Source organism: Amblyomma americanum, chromosome 3 (genome assembly GCF_052857255.1).
Source record: "Amblyomma americanum isolate KBUSLIRL-KWMA chromosome 3, ASM5285725v1, whole genome shotgun sequence".
In the NCBI taxonomy this organism is placed as follows: Eukaryota; Metazoa; Arthropoda; class Arachnida; order Ixodida; family Ixodidae; genus Amblyomma; species Amblyomma americanum.
In genome coordinates this window covers 159,152,113-159,172,461 of record NC_135499.1, presented here as the reverse complement: position 1 = coordinate 159,172,461, position 20,349 = coordinate 159,152,113, and positions in this window count along the sequence as shown.

Genomic DNA, 20,349 nt, shown 5'->3' with positions numbered 1-20,349 from the left:
CACTCTAAACACGAATTACCCCATACGAAAGCAAAAAGATAGTAACAGGCCTTTTAGAGCACTTTCTAATAGAAACAGGATATGCTGCTCAAGCCCTGGGGTAGATTTCTATCACCAAAAATACCGAATAATAATGGAAGCAGATTCCCTCTTCAAAACAAGAGGAGTTCTCGCAGTTACCAAGATTTTAACCGAGAGTACAATCTCCTCTGATTGACGACTGAGATACCTCTGGTGCCGAGGTTCGAAGTCTCCTTCCATTGCTAACCGCAGAAGCAAATTACTATGACTCAAAGTGAGAATATGCCTCCGTTGCCAACGGTACAACATTCGATATATTCAGGAATCGAAATCTGCGCTGCGACTTGGGCAGCGTACCCAGCCCTATTACGGGGTGGACAGTTTACTCCCTTTTTTACTCTTTTAGAGGTTAATTTACGTTTACACTACATAGGGCTGTCTTCTCCGTGCATACTGTCCTTCTTCCTCCTGTTTCTCATTCATCTAGATAACACGGATAACACATATCCTCCTACCTCTGTGGTCATGTATGAAGTGTATACACTGTTCGTGGCCGTGTACATACACTGAGAACGCTGCTAAATGCTTTGGTGATCCTTACTGTTCTCCAAGTGAGCCCTATAGTTTGAATGAAAAAAGGGTTCCTGTGAAGTCCGGAGACAAAAAACACTCGGCAAAAATCTGGCACGGCTAGCCCTGGAATACGTTTGGGGATTAAAAACTTAACAACATGAAGTCCGCATACCTATGTGGAGGATGGTGCTTTCGCCGGAAGCACATTTGGATGCATCACCACGACGCACCGACCCGGAGTTCCGGTCCGAGGGCTGCGGTTCGCCTGACACTGCGACAGCCAGTTACGGCGTCGTCAGAGTTGCAGGAAACAAGCCACTTACGGCGCGATTAATTAAGCGCCATCCAGTCACGTGACGCGCGGTCCGGAGTGGTGAATCATTCCGTGCTGCGCGTCAGCAGGAAACAAGCTAACTAGTTGGTTAATAAGGATAGTTATACGTTTTCTGCACGAGGAGGAGCAATGCCGTCGGTGCCCGAACATTCGTCGCGGTTTCGCAGTCGTTTTCTGCCTCCTCATCTTACGTAAAGCTCCGTTAGTTTCCACATGCACTCCCAAATTGAACCGAAACTTCGAAACTGTACGGGGGGGTTCGATAACAATGGAATCTATAGGGGTGAAGCGAACAGCCAGTATGCGAAAGTAAATTGTTTTAAGAAGGCTGCGGCGCCTCATGACAGAACGGCAGGAGTTGCTTTTAGTAAAACTGTAGTTAGGACTTAGTTATAGCTAAACTCAGCTGACTAATAAAAACAGTACGTCTTGAGAAGTAACAAACTCTGTAACTTGAATTCATTGTAAGATTTAGCTCAATCTCCAGGATAGGCAACAGAGCTGTCTCTAAACCAGTAGCCCGGTTCTCCGTCGAGCCCAAAATAATGCATGGGCAAGTCTAAAGTTCGCTCATCCTTCTCCCATTAAAATATGTACATTTAAATGCAGTTACGTTAAAGTTCCCAGCTACTTTCATTGCGCCATGGTTGCAGTCAGAATGGTATGCTCAATAAGGAAACAGACTTGAATGCGACCTTATTGAGCATACCATTCTGACTGCAACCGTGGCGCAATGAAAGTAGCTGGTAACTTTAACGTACCTGCATTTAAATGTACATACAGGCAGAATGGTATGATCAATAAAGAAACAGGCTTGAATGTGAACCCGCCGCGGTGGCTCAGTGATTAGCGCGCTCGGCTACTGATCCGGAGTTCCCGGGTTCGAACCCGACCGCGGCGGCTGCGTTTTTATGGAGGCAAAACGCTAAGGCGTCCGTGTGCTGTGCGATGTCAGTGCACGTTAAAGATCCCCAGGTGGTCGAAATTATTCCGTAGCTCTCCACTACGGCACCTCTTTCTTCCTTTCTCCTTTCACTCCCTCCTTTATCCCTTTGCTTACGGCGCGGTTCAGGTGTCCGCTGATACATGAGACAGATACTTCGACATTTCCTTCCCACCCTCAAAAAAAAACAATTATATATAAATAACTTGAATGTGAATAAACATTGACGGCCGAGAAACAGCGTACAGGGAAAACAATGTCAGCGCGATGCCGAGCAACAACGTCGCAGTCGCGTTCCCACGCTGCTTAGCATCGAACGCATACGCTCGGATTAAACGACCCTGACGCAGGAACGATCCCCTGCAGCGCAGCTCCAGGGGCGCCATCCCGCGAAGGTTACCGCCCGCACGGGTATTATCCACTCGGTTCAGTAAAAAAAAAAAAACAACGAAAGAAAACGAATAGAGCGACGTTAGAAATCCGATGAATTCTTTTAGCCTCGTCGTACGACCCAGATCACCATGCCTCGCGGCTGCACTCTGCGCGCACGGAACAACACATTCTTCCGTTTTCAGGGCTCGGCGTTCCGTGTTTCTTTCGTGCCATCTAACTGTTTTTAAGAAGCTTCAGTTCTACGCGAACTACAAAGCTTTCTTTCTTTTTTGCGTCATTTTCGTCCGCATGCGTAGCTGTTATTGCCGCTAGAGATGATCTGAATACAACCTAACTTGCAGAGATGGGGAACCGCCTTCCATTGTCGTTTCATTGTGGCGATTAGAATAAAAATCTTCGCGGAGGCCCGGGCAGTTTGTGGAACAATGTCTGCGCCGTCCTGACCGGGCTTTGTTCCCCAGATGTAGAAGGCGCTGTTTTTAAGACTGCCTCTCAGGGTAACCGTCGATGAAAGGCTACGTCTACTTTTCGATGGAAAGACGCACAGACAATAAAAGACTCTGTACTGTCGTTACAAGAAAGCAGCGTTCTCTGCTCCCCGAAAATTCTGCGGGCAGCTGAAAGGCGATGAAAATGCGTCCTGAATTCCTTTGTGTGTAGAAATCCCGCGTTCGTGCGTACGTCGGCAATGAGGCCAGACGGAAAAACGGAAATCTCGCGAGCGTATTTCTTTCATCGCCATGTTTCAGATCAGCATCATTTCCGTTCAATATTATTCTATTGGTAATTCTAGACGAGAGTTACAGTAATTGTCTGGCCCGCATTCCTGAACTAGGGATCTGACTGCCAACTAATTTGTTGGTTTAGTAGCGAGTTGCCAGGACGAAGGCATCTCTATAGAAAGAAACTGTGCACTGGACACGGTATCATAAAAAGACTACTGTTAACTTAAGCTAAGAGATGAACCTGGCGCGCCTAGTTTTGTTTGTGAGCGCCTGCAACGATTATAATCAATATCACAGTTAATCCTAAATATAGCAGAGCTTAAAGTTGGTATCCTTTTAACGCGATAGCGTTACACGCCTGGTTAACCAGGAAATCTGGCGTCGACGCTGTCGGCGTTGCGAGCGAAAAATGAGGAGCATGACTCTGGCAGGTGGCGCTCAGAGGGCAGCCTAGGTGGCAGGTGGGGAACCTAGGTCACGTGACCTTGCGCCTTCGTCACAACCTGCCCACCGGACTGTGAGCAAGCTGCCCACCGTGGTAGGTGGCAGGTAAATTACCGATTGGTCGCTCGGGAGGAGCAACCTGTACCCCACAAGGCGCACCGCGGGGAGCACCTGCCATCGCAGGGCAGTGGCGCATCGCTTAACCGCTGCACCACTGCACCAGGAGGGGCATGAGGACTCCCAGGGATCTATGAATGAAAAGTAGAAAATGATCTTCTGCATATATGGAAATTAACCCATTAACGCTACCACGTCATACCCTTAAGGCGGAGCTTAAGTGTCCCCTCCAACTTTTTTCATAACCTTTATTAAAGTTTATCACAATATGAATAAGAAACTGATCACCATAGCTTGTGAGCCACCGCGAAAACATTGTAATATACCTTATTTACTCGATTTTAACGCGCCCTCGACTGTAACGCGCAATCCGTTTTTCACGGTAAAAAAAAAATGCAGCGTCTTCGATTGTAACGCACACCAGATTTTTATGCTTCCCGCACAAAGAGTGAAAGGGCCGTGACGAGCAATTTCGACGCACTGGAACAACCACGTGGTTGGAACGAGAGAAACGCCTTCCTTCGAGAAGCTGTTCGAATTCACCGACGCGAGACGCGTAGCGTGCGAATTAACGAGCGTCGGGCGCCATGGACTTATGAGGGCGCCGGCCGGGGCCGTGCCGGCTGTTCGAATTATCCGGATTTCCGAATTAACGGGGGTAGAAATAACGAGACTTTACTGTATCGAAGCACGAGAAGTACCAAGTCGCGATTTTTCTGATGCCGATGACAATAGGGTGTTGCTGGCGTATAGTTTCATTCTCGAACTCGATTCTAACGCGCACGTAATTTTAGATGTCTTTCCAAAAAAAAAAGGGGGGGGGGGGGGAGCACGGTAAAATTGAGTAAGTACGGTATGTGATTTCAATCAAATGCGAATTCCAAGTGAGCGCAATTCCATGTGAAATAATGAAATTTCCTCTGCAATTTCCTCTCCGCCGCAGTGGCTCAGTGGTTAGGGCGCTCGACTACTGATCCGGAGTTCCCGGGTTCGAACCCGACCGCGGCGGCTGCGTTTTTATGGAGGAAAAACGCTAAGGCGCCCGTGTGCTGTGTGATGTTAGTGCACGTTAAAGATCCCCAGGTGGTCGAAATTATTCCGGAGCCCTCCACTACGGCACCTTTCTTCCTTTCTTCTTTCACTCCCTCCTTTATCCTTTCCTTATGGCGCGGTTCAGGTGTCCAACGATATATGAGACAGATAGTGCGCCATTTCCTTTCCCCCAAAACCAAAACCAAAACCAACTTCTGCAATGGCAGAGACCTCAGCGAATTTCTTGCGAATGTACGGAATTCGTGGCAGTGCAGCAGCAGGATGAAGACAGAATGAACTATATGAGCCTCCAGGTTGACCAGGCCGCCGACATGGCACGTACTAGAACGAAAAATAAAGTAGAGAAGAAGAAAAAAACACTCTCGCCGGCGCGCACAATCAGCCAGGAATCACGGCCCCTCTCTCTCGTTCCTGTGCGTGTTACAGCTCCAAAGGATTGGCGCGTGTCTCGTCGGTCGGGCCATTGTAGCGCGCGTAACATGCGCCCACGGAGCACTGACGCGCGCTTAGTGGCGAAACACCGCGGCGGCTCAGGAACAGGGGCGACGGCAGCAACAGCAGTAGCAGCAACCGAGGCGTGCCCGCCGCGAACGCAGGGGGGTTTGGGGGTGGAAGACACGGCTAATGTCGGTCGGTGTTACTGGGCCACCGCTGTCTCTGTTTGCGCGCGCCTTGTCCCTCGTGACTTGCGGCTGCCGCTGCCAGTGTGCGCCATTGTGCAGGATGCAGAGGAGAGGTAATGGGCTCTGTTTCCTTCGCTGCTATGGAGCGGACGTCTTCTCATAACAAGTGCGAAGCGAGAAAGCAAACACCGCAGTGTTTACACTACAGTGCTTTGAAACTAGAAGAAACCGAAACAATTGGTTGCTGTGGTGTGTTCGTGCGGATGCTGGCAGATTGTGAAGTCTCGGTCTAACTGAGCAACAACACTCCGCAGTGGTAGCTCGCGCGTTGAGTCTGATTTGTCGTATCTGCGACTCCAGTCGCGGATTCTAAGTGTAAAAAATAGGTGTTAGTTCCCTTATTCTTTCCCTTATTTTCCATCCATGATCGAGTCTACTCGACCTGAAATGCAGTGAAAGCGAATAAACGCATTTGTTTATTTTTATTTTTCCCCGGTAAATTTTGTATAACGACTCTAAACGAAAGTTATTTCGGCATGTACATAAGAGCCGCCATTCCAGCGTTAATTTAATCTTAGTAACACTACTGACAAAACTATAATCTCGAGGTAAAAATCAAGCATCACGGTTTTGTACACGTTCAATAATATCTGCCAATTTTACAGTTCGTTGGCGCCAAACAACACAAGCATATTCCCGTATTGGCAAAATATTAACGAAATATAGATAGAAGCGCTTTTACTTTAAGGGTAACGGAAGCGCTTTTATCGTTTTTCTTTTTTAATTCTGTATTTAAAAAATCTGCATTCCACAAGCTTTAAAAGCAACATGCTCGACGTGGTTATTCCACGTAATATTCGATGAAAAGTAAACGCCAAGGTATAAATACATATTAGTTTTTCTTTTAGCATTGCATTTTGTAGTTTATTATTTTATACTGCTTTTGCTTATGATTCATGGTTTTCTGTGTGCATGTTTATGCCCCTCCTGCTAGGACCCACTGTAAGTAAGGCCTGTAGTATTTTTGAAATAAATAAATAAATTTATGATTAGATACTCTTGACAGTTGCTTTGAATCTAATTTTTATTCTGCCAGGAAATGATGATGTCTGCGTGTGAAGGAAACAAATTGACACTTTATTCGGTTTAAGAAGATCTTCAAACATCATTGCTGTAGTGTATGCGGCCCAAGTTGCTCTGCAAATGGCAGGAATGTAAAGAGTTGTTTATATCATGGTAGTGGACACAATCATCTGCATATAAACGTATTTCACATGCCATTCCTTTCAAAATGTCGTTTATGCAGGGTGTTTCACCTAAGGCCTTACACAATTTCTAAGTTAGAAGAGCGCTTTTTTCGACATAGCGTTGTCAGTGGTGCGTAGTACACCAGAATACAGCTAACATGTGCTAACTAGCAGGCTGGTTAACTAATATAGAATACTTAACTTTTTAACTATTACTGTTAGGCTCTTTAATTATCAAGAGGCGTGTAGCCCACCACAATTAATATGCATATCACTTTTTAAAATTTCGTAAACGCAGTTACCCTCGGCACTGTGGGCCAACAAATTTTGGCTGTTTCAACTGGTTACGTGCACTGGAGAGGTTGCTTTGATTGCAGGCTTCTCGAAAGCGCATGTATTTTGGCACGATGAAGCCGATGTAGCCGAGTCATTCAAACCCAGAAGAATCAAGTTATTTCTTCTCGACCTATTATGTCATCAAGCTATGGCATAAGGTCGGCTAAATTCCGCGCCAGGTCATCAATAGCTTGTGGTTGAGAAAATACACAAGCAGCCTCATTTGGTTTTATAACTCCCATCATTTTTTCGGGAACAGCTGCTCTGCTGAGAACATGGTATAATTATGTGACACGGCTTTGACACGGCTGTTGGCTTAGCGGACTGGCCAGCGCACATATGTTGACCGAACAGGAACCTTTTCTGGCCTGAAAATAGCACTAGCAGTACGTTGCCGACTCATCTTTGGGACTTGTGCTTTTGTGTATCTTCAGGTTATCACTTGTAGCGAACGGGGCGAAATGCAAACCTTTCCAGTCTATACCCCTGAAGATATTCCACGAACCAGTGATCATTCCAGTAGCGTGCAGCCTGCTGTCACCACACCTTTAACGAAATCAGATAATAGGAGTGATATGCCACGACGAGATGACGGTGAGTACAGGTCAATTCCATAGTTTCGTTCACCATGTGACCTGTATACGCAGAACGAGTAAAGAAAAAAATTCGAACGCCGCGCCCAACCCCGCACGACGCAGCATGCATGCAGCATAGCCTTGTCCCCTATCGCGGCCGCCACGTAGTCGTGGGAATACTCGCATCGCTCTCTGTTCAATGTACACCACACGAATCGTTGTTGCTTCACCTTACATCCGTCGTCGCCGCGCCGAAGTTCAATCGTTCCGGCACGCCGCGAAGGACGGACGACCGCGGAGCCCCCATGCACCGTCGGCTCCGTTCTTTTTCGCTCGAAGCGCGCAGTGCATTCCACCATGACCAGTCGGCGCCGTTAGCCCTGTTCACGGGGGCGTTGGGAAAGCGAGCTCGCATGACTTCTCGCTGCCAGGCGAAAGCGCAAAGCGGCTCGCACCCCCAGCTCCCTCTCTCTACGCGTCGCTTCGCGCACGGGCGGTCCTGTTTCACTGGATAGCACACAAAAACAAGACAGAAAAAAAAAAAGGCGGGCGAGCGCAGCTCGAAAGCGGAGGCGAACGATCCGAAACACGCGCGCATGCATTCGCGACAGCGGCGGAGGCGTCGGGAGAGCGGAATTGCTCTGCGGCGCCCGCGGACTTGTATAGAGTGAGTGCAGGACAACGCGCGGACGGACCTCCCCGAGCTCACCGACGATCATTAGCGCCTGCTTTGCCGGCCGTATAGGTCGCGGTCAGTGGACCAGGACGAGACGGCCCGTTGTTGCGTCACTGGCGCTGTCGCCCCGCTCTGACGGCTTTTCGGAGGACCGACCACTGCTGGTTTCGGGAGATAAACTGCGAGAGATGCGTCGTCCGCCCTTGGGACTTTCGTCGAGCGTTGGTTTTGGGCGCATAGTGCTTTGGAGATGAAAATTGTTTACGCGTATTTTGTTAACTTCTTTCATTTTACCGCCAAAACGCCGGACTCGAAAGTTTGCGTCCCGTGTGAGTTGAAAGGGACCGGCACCGTAGCCCTGGGGTTTGCTTTCGTGGACAATTATTTGCGTCAGATGTGTACTTGTTTATAGCGGTGCGTCCAACTTATATTGACGGTAGAACGCGTTACGAGTTTAAAATAAGAAAAACTATGAAAATTTTTCGGACAATGAACCGCGTGTTCATGCTCTTACCCTGTCCTGCGCAGCAGCGCCATGCATTGAAATTTTCGTTTTCTTGTATAAAGGACATTAGCCTTCGTAAGAAACTTCTAGAAACCTCTTGCGTCACTAAATTAAATGTCTACATCCTGATTCCAAGGCCACTATTCATACTTTTCTTTATGCCTTTTCCCCCTTTGTTATGCTATTTTCTGTGCTCCTGGCCTGCACTGACTTTGGTCCCGTAAATCGCGTTCTTTGCACAGAGGAGCATGATAGTGTTTTTAAGAATTCTGGCAGAACTCTCATTTTTCATTAAAGAGCCTCTCCCTGCAATATTTCTATATTTGCATTTTTATTCCTATAAATTCCTGCTAATGGACGGCGTGCCGATCCGTGGCATGACACGCACGCAATTTACGCTTTAATTGTTGTCGCAAAAAGGCCGCTTATTATGTTGGCCTCTTGCAATCTTATTTCTCTCCATGCCTGAAGCCTGGACGTCAAAAGCGATCATGGGTTGGCCAGGTATTGTCACTTTAGTTGGATCAAAGTTCTTCCCTCCTGTGTTCTCTGCTTTGCTTCCGTAAACAGAATAAGTGAAGCTCTGTTGGTAGCGTGCGATACATTCTGAGGCGCAGAAAGCAACAACTTAATGCAAAAAAGTATACAATGTTCCCAACTATATATGTGGCCATATATTTACCTTTGGGGCACTAGAAATAGCGGCGTTCTCTCTACCATGATTTCTCTCAGTTCCTCTTTACTCGGACAATGGAAGCGGGCGCATGCGCACAGTTGTTGGGAAATTGTGTGTGGCCGACTGCGGAAGAACACAGAAAATCTTCGGCACTAAAAGTGATGGTTTAGTATAGCAAAAAAAATACTAAAAAAGAAGGAAAAGAAGGCGGACTAGCGGTCGGGCTGACGGGCGGACGGACAGACAGACAGCGTGTTTTCGTCGAAAGAAGACTACTGCTTTCGTAGAAAAACATCGCCTACACTTTACAGATAGCTCCTATCAGCACGCAATAAAACTAAGGACACCTCCACAAAGTGTAGCCGGAAAGGATAGAGAGAAACGCTTTAAGGTTTAAAACTGAGGTCCGCACTGTGGGCCTGAGGGTCCAAGGTTCCAACGGCTGCTGCCGCTGATCCATGGGTCATTTCTTGTCATTGGCAATGGAATCAGTCAGCCGCTCCTCCAAAAGATTGGGTATAGGGCTGGAGACGGAAGAAAGATGAGGGAAGGCTGAAGGGTCCTTAAGGTATGAAACTACAGAGAACGTCAAATGCATTCGTCGTGATGAGGATTTCGTGCAAGAGTTGTCGTTGCGGGGGTTTAAAAATCGTAAAGGAACAGCGCAACGCGAGACACGGCGACACATTTGAAGGCGCAGAGAACTGCTGAACAACAGAAAACAACAACGCGACAAAGCAGCCCATTATTTCGCTGATTTTACAGACAGGGAAATAGTTATACTAAAGACAGCTTACGAAACAAATCTCGAACTCGTTTTCACCCTGGAAAGCGGTTTCAGCGCATTCGCGTCGCAAGTACGCCAACAAATATCAATGTCTTCGTTCTCTTGCCAAATGGGAAGACGCCGGCAGGCCACTGAACACAAGCACCTGAAAAACTTTCGGCGCTCTCAGTCGCATCACTGCGAAATCCGCGGGAACTTGGCATGCACGCAGAAAAGGCGGCGCTAAACTTGCGCAGAGGGTTCGAGCAGTGCTCCGCATACTATACAAACAGAAATCTCACAGCAGGTGATGATCGTTTTCTCGTTACGCACTCGTAACCATCTGGTTAACAGGCGTATGCGGCTCTACCATCGCGCGAGCGTTACCTGTACAGAAGCATCTGCCGCTAGGCGTCGCCTTGTTTGGGCCGCAGTTAGGGTGCCTCGATGCAACGCTACATCGAGGCCCTCTAACCAGCCCTAACCGCAGTGTGCCGCTCGAGCGTCGTACACAAGTTTGACGCCGACTGCGCGCGTTCACTGCGTCTATAAATTCCCCACCTGCGGGGCGACGCCGCAGCGCCGCCTATTTTTGTACGCGCGGACAGCGCGCGAAGCCGCGGCGGTGCTTAATTATGCGGCCTGCGCGCCATTTAACCCAGCCGGGTGTAATCGCCGCGAGTGGCGTCGGTTGTCTCGGGCGACTAATTGAATAGGGAGGCGGCGTGGCAACGGCAAGGCACCGGAATCGGACCGCCTCAATTATTGACACGGCGCGCTGAATAATGGACGCGCGCCGCACCGGGCGGCGATGGCACTTCCTGCGGCGAGGCCGGCTGTTCCTTTCCTCGTCGATGCGGAATGGGCATAACTGCGGCCTCTCGGTCCGCGACGTCCAGTGCAGGGCCCGCGCGGTGCCATTAGAGAACGGTGAGGCGAGAAGCACGTCCGTTAGTCGCCGGCGTTCTTAGCGGAGGAGTAGCAACAGTCGACTTCATGTGCTTGCTAGCACGAGTACCTACTGTGCTGGCAGAGGAAGGAACGCTTCATAACGAGCGAGCAAATATGCGTCGCTTCGAGCGCTTGCGCTGTAAATTGCTTGGTGCCCTTCGTCATGTTTGGTGACTGAGGCGAATGCCAAGAACGGCGAGCCAAGCGTGTGCTGTATGCTATATCGTGGGCCTAAGTTCTCCTTGGTAGCCCTGTGGATAGGCTCAGGTCGGTGTTAAACAGTATTTTCTTCGTTAATTGATACCCACTCCACATTAATTGGGAGATTTCCTTTAGTGGGCTGGATTTACACCATACAACGTCATAATCTGTTTTCACAGTACCGTACGGTTCCGGCCAATGAAAAAAAAAATTACAAATGGAAGCTGAGATCCGCGTTCCTGTGTTTTGGGCAGTCCGAGAAAGTAAGAGAAGGCAGAAAAGTGGAGGCGACACTTAATCTCTGCCTTAAGAGAATAGCGTTAATGTGTTAATGCCCACATATGCACAATTGGACATTCTCTACTTTTCATTCATAGATCCCTGGGAGTCCGCATAGCATTCATGGCGCAGCGGTTAAGCGATGCGCCACTGCCCTGCGTTCGCAGGGGCTGCCATCGTTGGGGCTCTTCCCGAGCAACGACTCGCGAACAATCAATCGTTAATTTAACTGCAACCTGCCACGGTGGTCAGTTTGCTCACGGGGGGGGGGGGGGGGGGGGGGGGCAGGTTGTGATGGCGCCACAATGTCACGTGACCTGGCTGGCCCACCTAAGTTGCCGGAGCGGCCGGTTACTCCGGCCGCTCCGGCTGCGAGGCTTCAAACGGTCGACGATGCGTGACAATTTTTTCGACATGGAGGTACTAACGCTCTCGCGTTAGTACCTCCCATATCTAACGGAGTTGTCGCCGGTTTAAACTAATCGAATTAAAATAACCAGGGTCCGAAATGAACAAAGCAGGAAATTTAGACCCGCCGCGGTGGCTCAGTGGTTAGGGCGCTTGGCTACTGATCCGGAGTTCCCGGGTTCGAACCCGACCACGGTGGCCGCGTTTAGATGGAGGTGAAACGCAGAAAGGCGCCATTGGGCTGTGTGGTGTCAGTGCACGTTAAAGATCACCAGGCGGTCGAAATTATTCCGGAGCCCTCCAATACGGCACCTCTTTCTTCCCTTCTTGTCTCAGTCCCCCCTTTATCCCTTCCCTTACGGCGCGCTTCAGGTGTCCGCCGAGATGTGATACTGCGCCATTTCCTTTCCCAAAAACCAATTTCCAATTTCCAAAATTTAGAGAAGAAGCAAATTATAATAAGAAAAAAATTAGGCGCTACAATACATGTTGATAAGGAGTAGCCAAAAAGGGCAGAAGGCCTTCAACGGGGAGTTTTTATGGAAGCCATGGTGAAGAAATGGAGATGACCGAGTACCCAGGAGCTTAACCACTCCAGCCGTACAAGTAAAGTGCTGTCAAGGCAAGTGTGTCCCACCCGCAAAAATTATTGGAAAACACAAATAAAACGCTACTGAAGGAAGAGTGCAAAACTTGACATTAATAAGGTAGGAGACAGAGTGGTGAATATAAATACAAGACAAAATAATAAGGGGAAAAATATATCGTTAAGGAGGGGGGGGGGGGGGGGGGGGGAAGCTCTGAGACCCGAAAAACTGCCAATGAAAGAGAGCCTCGTGAGATTGGCAGGCACCTTTTTCAGTGGCTGAGGTCAGTAAGCTCTCCTTGACGCTCGCGATCGACCAGTGGTCATGCGCTTTTGCTAATAGTCTAGTGGCTAGAGTAGTTCAGTGAAGCTGGACCTTCGTTCTCTTTTACTCGAGCACTCACCTTGTTTTTTCCGTGCAGTTGAATTCAAATCACATCGCTTTCGCTTAATTCCAATAGAAACGTTGCCTATTTTATATTATTTCATTACTACTAAATGGGCCCTTGGGCCACTACAGAGTTGGGCAAAGGAACACAAAGCAATGCAAGCTTTTAATGAAATCATGTAAGTCACAGCATACGAGCACACAACGGTACACAAGCTAATCAGCCGATACAAAGCTTAATATATAGCATGCCGATTTAAAACACAATTAGAAAATGTAAGTTCAATGCGTATTACAAACTGCCGTATTACAGGCTTTAACTACGGTATGTATGCACCAAGGCGGGTACAGAATCAATCGGAAGCTTAGCCTTCAAAATACCTTAAATATTTCTATCATTACAAACTCCATAAGATTCACCGCCACCTTTATTCAATACGCGTGGCCCGTTAAAGTGTGCCGCGCACTTCTAAAACAAGCACTTCCGTTTACCACCTCCTTATTTGCTTCTTGCGTCCCGCTTGACGCTCCCAGCAGCTTTCCCGCACTATAAACCAGTGCCTCCCACTTCCCCGCTGGCGGCGGCGAACAAGCAAATGCAGGCGCTTGTCGCGGCTTGTTGTTAGTCGGACTTTCTAGTTAGCGCTCGCTCCGGGACCTCCGCGCTGACGACACGGACGGCCCCCTATCTGCGCTGCGACCCGCACGCGCGGCCCCCCGCCGCGATCGCCCCGTGAGATGCGCCGCTCGGGGCCGCCCCGATTGCTCCCACGCGGTGGGCTGCCTGTTTTGGATCCGAGACGGCGCCCCCGCGAGCGATGACTCCGTGCGCGTGCAACGGTAGCAGCGCCACCCCCCTTCCTGTGGACAATGGCATTGGCTCCATTAGACGGCATTGCCTATAAAAAGGGGGGAGGAGGGGAGTCCCTTCCGCAGTCGTGAGAACCGTAACGGCGGGCTTCAAACAATGAGGCCGTTAACGAGCCCGGCCCGTGAGGAAACGTGGGCGCCCAGCCAGGTAGCCCCGCCCCCTCCAGTCTGGCGTACGTGTGGCCGGGATTTATTCCCGCTGTTGATGCCGGTCGGCGGCACTGACATCGATGTGTTCCAGAGAGGAGCACGTGACTTCCGGCGTCCCGTGACGAAAAGGATGGCTCAGCTGCAGGGGGCTGTGCGTGCGGTGCTGTGTTGTGCTGCAGTGCGCTCTGCAACAAGCAGCGCTGCGTGCGGTTTACCCCTGGTGGGCCTGCTGTAGTGCGTCGCTTTGAGGCTCGCTTCAGAGCGGATGCTCCAGAAACATGGAATGCGGCTTTCAGTGTCGTGACGGTTCTTGCGTCAGATAGATGTATACCGCCGGATGTTTATTGTTCCAGGGGGCATCCCGCTTGTACACTTTGTGAAATTAAACATCACAGTGGAACCACCTCTGAGCAGCTTATGCGCGTTTCAATTCCTTCTTTTTGCTCATCACGATCTTATTCTTGGCTTTACACCTGCCTTTTTGTTCGCGTTAATCCGTAATGATCAAGTAGTCCCCACATCCAAGAGCGTCGAGCAGAGGCTTTACACAACGGCACTGATAAGCAGAATAAAGCGGCAGGAGTCTCTGAAGCCGGTAACTTCGCTGAAACTTATCTAGTGACGCCTTCTTCTGGCCCTATCCAGCGGCCTTCCTCATAATTTTCTGTTTCCAAAAATAATTGTCACTTATGCCATCTCAACGTTCCTTTGAATTCTTAAAAGACTACCTTTTACTGAGAACTCTTCTCGCCTACGACGCGTCGCCGCGACGATGAGCTGAAAGCATTCCTCGCCCTTCTCGAGAGCGTCAACATACGCCGATGGCTACGCGCTTGTCAAGCCTCTTGACGTGGCAGAGTTTGCTTACTCCTAAACTGATTCATCTGCACACAGCCCCCGCAGCACTTACTGAAACCACCCGCCACCCCGTTTATGTCCCTATCAAGCAGCAGAAACACCTCATAAGCAGTAAATGCAAATAGTTATGGCTTAGCAGTGGATTTATCATCGTATTTCCTCCGGTGATTGCTGCATAAGAACACGTTAATAGTGTAGGTATAGGTGTAGACATAGGTATAGGTGTAGGTATAGGAATACGTATAGGTGCACGTAAATCGATAGGCGCAGGTATAGGTATAAGTATAGGTATAGGTATAGGCACAGGTATAGGATCAGCTTAAGTAAAGGACAACGCAGCGAGCTATGGAAAGAAAAATGATACGTGTAGCGTTAAGAGTTAAGAGAGCGGAAGCGGGCAGAGTGGGTGAGGGAAAAAACGCGGGTTAATGACATCCTAATCGAAATCAAGAAGAATAAATGGGCTTGGGTAGGGCATGCAATGCGAAGGCAAGATAACCACTGGTCCTTAAGGGTAACGGAGTGAGAGAGAGAAAAGTGGTAGAGGAAAGGCGGGGAGGTTAACCAGTAAAATGTTCCGGTTGGCTTCCCTGCACTAAGGGAGAGGGACGAGGGGGCGTAAAACAATAAGAAGTAGTAGAGCAATGTGGTCGGTATCTAGCACGACAAGCAATGTCAAACGCACTGAAAGTCACAGGCCGCCGCAGCTGTAGCCTGCACACCTTGAGGGCTGCCGTCTGCTGCGACCTGAGTAGAACAAATGTGCAGTCCCCCTCACTGATACTAGGCAGACAGGCAGCGCAGACGTTCTAGTGGATGGAAAGGCTGCTTGCCGTTGCGGCAAGCGTAGCAGGAGGCGGCAGAAAGTTAGGTGTGCGGATGAGATTAAGAAGTTTGCAGGCATAAGGTAGGCGCAGCTAGCGAAGGACAGGATTAATTGGAGAGACATGGGAGAGGCCTTTGCCGTGCAGTGGGCGTAGTCAGGCTGATGATGATGATAGGGGTAGGGAAAGGTCGAGGCATACATGCAGGGAGAGGCACAGCTGTAGGCAGATACAGGTATAAGTATGTACTACAGCTAGCGAAGTGGGTAAGCGAATTTGAGGCATCTACCAGCCTATCTTTTTCTTGCGTTTTTTTTGTTAAATATTATTTGCACGATGCACGTGATTCCACTTAGGTGTTGCCGCTGATATCTCAATGGCGTTGACCTATCTCTGCGACATTATGACGACAATCGTCAGCGATCTGATCCCTGCTGGTTCGTGGATTACAGATGTTAGAGTTGATTCATACTCACCGGTCCAAACGAATATCTAGAAGTCAGGGCCACATGCTCACATTGTTCCTCCAGCCTTGAGCCCGCACATGATCGGGCCAAATAGGTTTCTAAACGATGTTTGTATGGACAAATAATTTTGCGAATTAAGTGATGCACCAAACTTGTGCTGGTCAGAACTGCCTCCAGGCAAGGCCAGCAAGTTCTTAGTCTGTGTATAGGGATGACCTAATAAACCTGAACATATCCAGACAAGTTGCCTATTCAGCATGTAGTTGTGTTGCAGCTGCAGTCTCCGTTCTCCACTGCACCGCACTCTTAAGCGGTGTTCGAGTTTCGCAGTCTCCTGGCTGTCCAACACAGGGTCGGTATCCTTTTTTCCAGTACTTGTTGCTGTCGGATGCGGTAAGGCACGTTGTTGCAAACTTATGGCCCCAATATAATATTTACATAATCACGCAGGTATATATAGTCACATTCGCCGTTGGAGCAAGCGATCACAGATCGAAGGCAGACGAGTTTCGGCGAACTGTTACGCCACCTAGCCTCAGCTCCAGCGAACCATGCTGTTGCGCAAGCCGGTGTCTCTGGGCTCTATCCACGTGCCGACCGCTGTAACTCAGGCACCGAAATCCCCATACAACTCAGCAGCGACGGGTCAGATCACTGGGCGGTGTCTGTCTGGATGTCGGGTGCAAAACGCCAACCAACGCTGACGTCCGAACGCATTAGTCAAAAGAATGGTGCCACGCCTGGCGAAAAAAAATCGACCCTAATTTGTTCAGCCCTAAGGCTACCTTTGTCAGATCGATTACACGACGGCTTCGGGAGCATATACTGTATGCACATAGCGTAGAGCACCGCAGTACCCGCGCGTTCAAGTCCAGCCAACGAACGTATAAAAGGTCAGGCGGTGGCATTTCCGACAGCCCACCACTGCCGCCAGCTCGTGAGGGTGTGGTGACCGAAACGTGGTGCATCCCCGCCCTTTGTCGGCGGTGGCTATTGAAGGGGGGCTAAGGCAACGGGGAAGAGAGTGGGAGGGGGAAGAAGAGAGAGAGAGAAGGCGTTATTCGACCGAAGGGGGTCGAAGAACGGGGCTGGTCCCGGCGACGACGCCAGTTCGCCGGAGCGTGACTGACCAAGTGCGATCGGCTCTGACAGGACTCGATAACGCCTCCCGCCCGCTCCACTTCGACGACCACGCAGCGGGCACGCGCGCCCCTGATGTGATGGCTTTTCTGCGGGGCTGCTCGCTTGCGGCGAGCGCGCAAGCGTGGCTCGCGTTGATTTGACGCGCGGTGTGGTTCAAGCGCTGGTTCTCCCCTGTGCGTCATTACGACTGCGGCATGTGGCGCACTAGTCTTAAAACTCGGTAAACGTACTTAACCGCTCCTCTCGAGCGGCTTCCGGTGAAATAAGGGAGGCGTGGTGCAATGCTTAGAAGGCAGGCAAACATCGCCACAGTGGTGAACAACGAAAAAATAATAAAACGTTTCGCGAGGTCTGGAGAGTTTGGTAGATATGTTCACACGAATAATGAAAGACAAGATGTCAGCGGCAATGTGTCACAGCAGGACGTGTTCGCTATTGGGCAGCCTGATTTCGCTTCGCTGGCACTGAGGCGCTGCCGAATGTTGGTTGTATCGACCACACCCTGTTCACCGAGCATCCGCATTACACTGACAACTTCGGCTGACTCCTGTCAAGAGGCTCTCTGTAAAATACGAGGCCTGTGGTCTCCACGTCTGGCTGCTTTTTCTTCGTGTTTCTGGATGGTATCTGAAGCCTTCAGTGCGCATTGCTTTTGCCTCATGGAAAAACGAGCACGTGTAAACAGAGACTCCAGACAAGCGAGCAGTACCGTGCCAAACTCACTAGAGAACAGCCCTCTGTGCAAAATAAGCCACCACGTGCTACTGAGCAGTATTGCAAAATTCTAAATATTTAATATTTTTGCCTAATACTATGCGCAAGTCACCAAAAAGAGTTGTTGCCCCTTTTTCTGTCGCATTGCAAATGTGAACACTGCTATAAGAATAACTAATTCGTGAGCTGGAAAAATGCTCTAGTACGAAGTAGGAACATTGGCTGTGACAAACACACGTGTGTTGCGCCCTTACAGTCGTTATCGCTTGAGCAGTGGCAAGAAGAACTGGAGGCCCATCTTAGGCCACGAAATACGTCAGGCGTTTGGGAATAATGCTGCGATTGAATGCACTGCCAAGCATGGGTGCCAAAAGTTCAGCTTGGGAGACTTCCCTCTTTGTTATGCACCCAGCAGTTCCCAGATACAAATTTCGGATGATGAGTTTCTAAAGCGGCCATAGACGAAGGCAGTAGTCACACATGTCGTTAGTTAGCCAGTTTTCCGATGAAACCTTCAGACTTGGACTGCAGCATACTGGGAAGGCGTTCGAGTTGAGCAAGTGCGTGCCACACACTCTGTCGGATGCTAACCAGCATCGGCGAGTGACAGCAGCCTGTTTGTCATCACTCTTCCGGTATTGCAATGCAGTGCCATTGCAGCTCCATACTCGAGTGAGTGCTCAGCAGTCACGACAAGCCTATCCTGTATGAGTGTCCCGTACGTTGGCTGTCTGCACGGAAGCCTGTGCCTCACAGCGGGAGGCCTTTTCTACGCTCACGCAAGGGCTCCATTCCTCTTCGCCGCTGCTCCAGCTGTGACTGCTGCGAAGGTGCACACGTGTGTATTAGTCGTGATCGATCTTTCTAGAAGTGCACACACAAAGCACTTTCCCGGCACACGTAGTTATTTGCGCATCAATGCCCATTTTCCTATTAAGACATAAAAAAAACGTTAACAAATTTTTCGGTTTATTATAGAAATGCTCAACAGGGCTGCATGCGTTGAAGGCCAGCAAATGCTCCATCCTACCAAAGGCGTTGGAAATGCATCACATGATACGTTAGGGACGCAGGACTGAGCGCACTTGCAACTAACATTTATGGAAGCGCGCACAGACGGTTATACGTATTTTTGCGTGTGGACCACTTCCAAGCAAACACTGCAAATGTGCAGAAACGAGGGCAGAAAAGAAGGCAAAGACAGTAAAAGGCAAGTCACGTGTAAAGAAGCAACTTAGTGCATTAGCAGTACAGTGCAAATTCATGGTTGCATATTTAGTATATTACCTACAGTTGGATATGCTTGAGCCGTAGGCAACCGCTCCAAAAGTGCCCTGCTTAAGTCTCACTCCCGTAGTATGTATCAGTTTTCTTAGAACCTCCGATTCCCGTTGCATGAGACGCCGTGTACTTAAAAGACAACGTAACGGCATTTGGGCTAAGGTAGACAGCATCCAACCAAAAAATTCCCAGGCCAATAAGATGCCCGCGAGCGTAATGAGCCCGCGGCCGCAAGGCGCCGCTGTGATCACTGCCACACTCTAGACAGGCTAACGATGTCGAGAAGCCATTCCGCTATCACTCGCGCCGACAAACTAACGGAGCCGTTTGGCCAACGCACGCGTGTGGCCGCACTCGTCCTAAGGTCACGTTGCCGTGGGAACCTTTGCAACGGACCGTTCAGCTGTAATGACAATTCGCCGAAGTACAATCGTAATGGGCTTCATGGGTCCTGTGTTTCAATTGGCGCGTATGCGATGGTCCTCGCGGCCAATGTATTCGCAGCCCAGCGCAGGGGAAGTGCATAGCACAGGCGCCTATACTACGCGCTATGCGTTGTTTCACAACACATTTCCCTCGCCCCCTACGTTTCCGACCGCCCCCCTCGTTACAGCCATTAGCACCACTCCACTCCAACGTGTTTCGAGCACTGAAGAGCGTGTGCTCAGGACGCCCGCGAGCGTCCGCGCACTCTACTGACCTTCGCGAAAGCAGCAACGACGGTCCTGCCGAGAGTCAACCCACACCGGCTGATTGTGAGAGGCGGCAAACGGGCAACCGCGCGCGCGAGTCGGCATCCAAGTTTAAAGAGCCGCCGGGTCCGATCGAAAGTGGGAAGGCCGCGCGCGGCGATCGGAAGCCAGGATGATGAGGCGATTAGGCGGCGGACACAACGCCGCCCCAGCACTCTCTCGCGTGAACGAGCGCTTGTATCCAAACGCGGCACTCGACAAGGAAGAAGTCCTTGTAGCCGCCGCAATGGGCCGCGCCACGCGCCTTGATGCGATCGCAGCCGCGTGCAGTCGTTGCATTCCGGGCGAGTGCCTCGGCTATATATCTGACCGCGGGCTGCCTCATTTCCCGCGGCTGGGATGGTGCACGGATAGGCCGTGCCAAGAGGTTGAAGTGCGGAGAGGAGGTTGCGCTCACTGTCTGCATCATCATCATGTAACTGCCAAGAATGGTCGCGCGAGAAGAGACGCGAAATCAACGACACACCGCT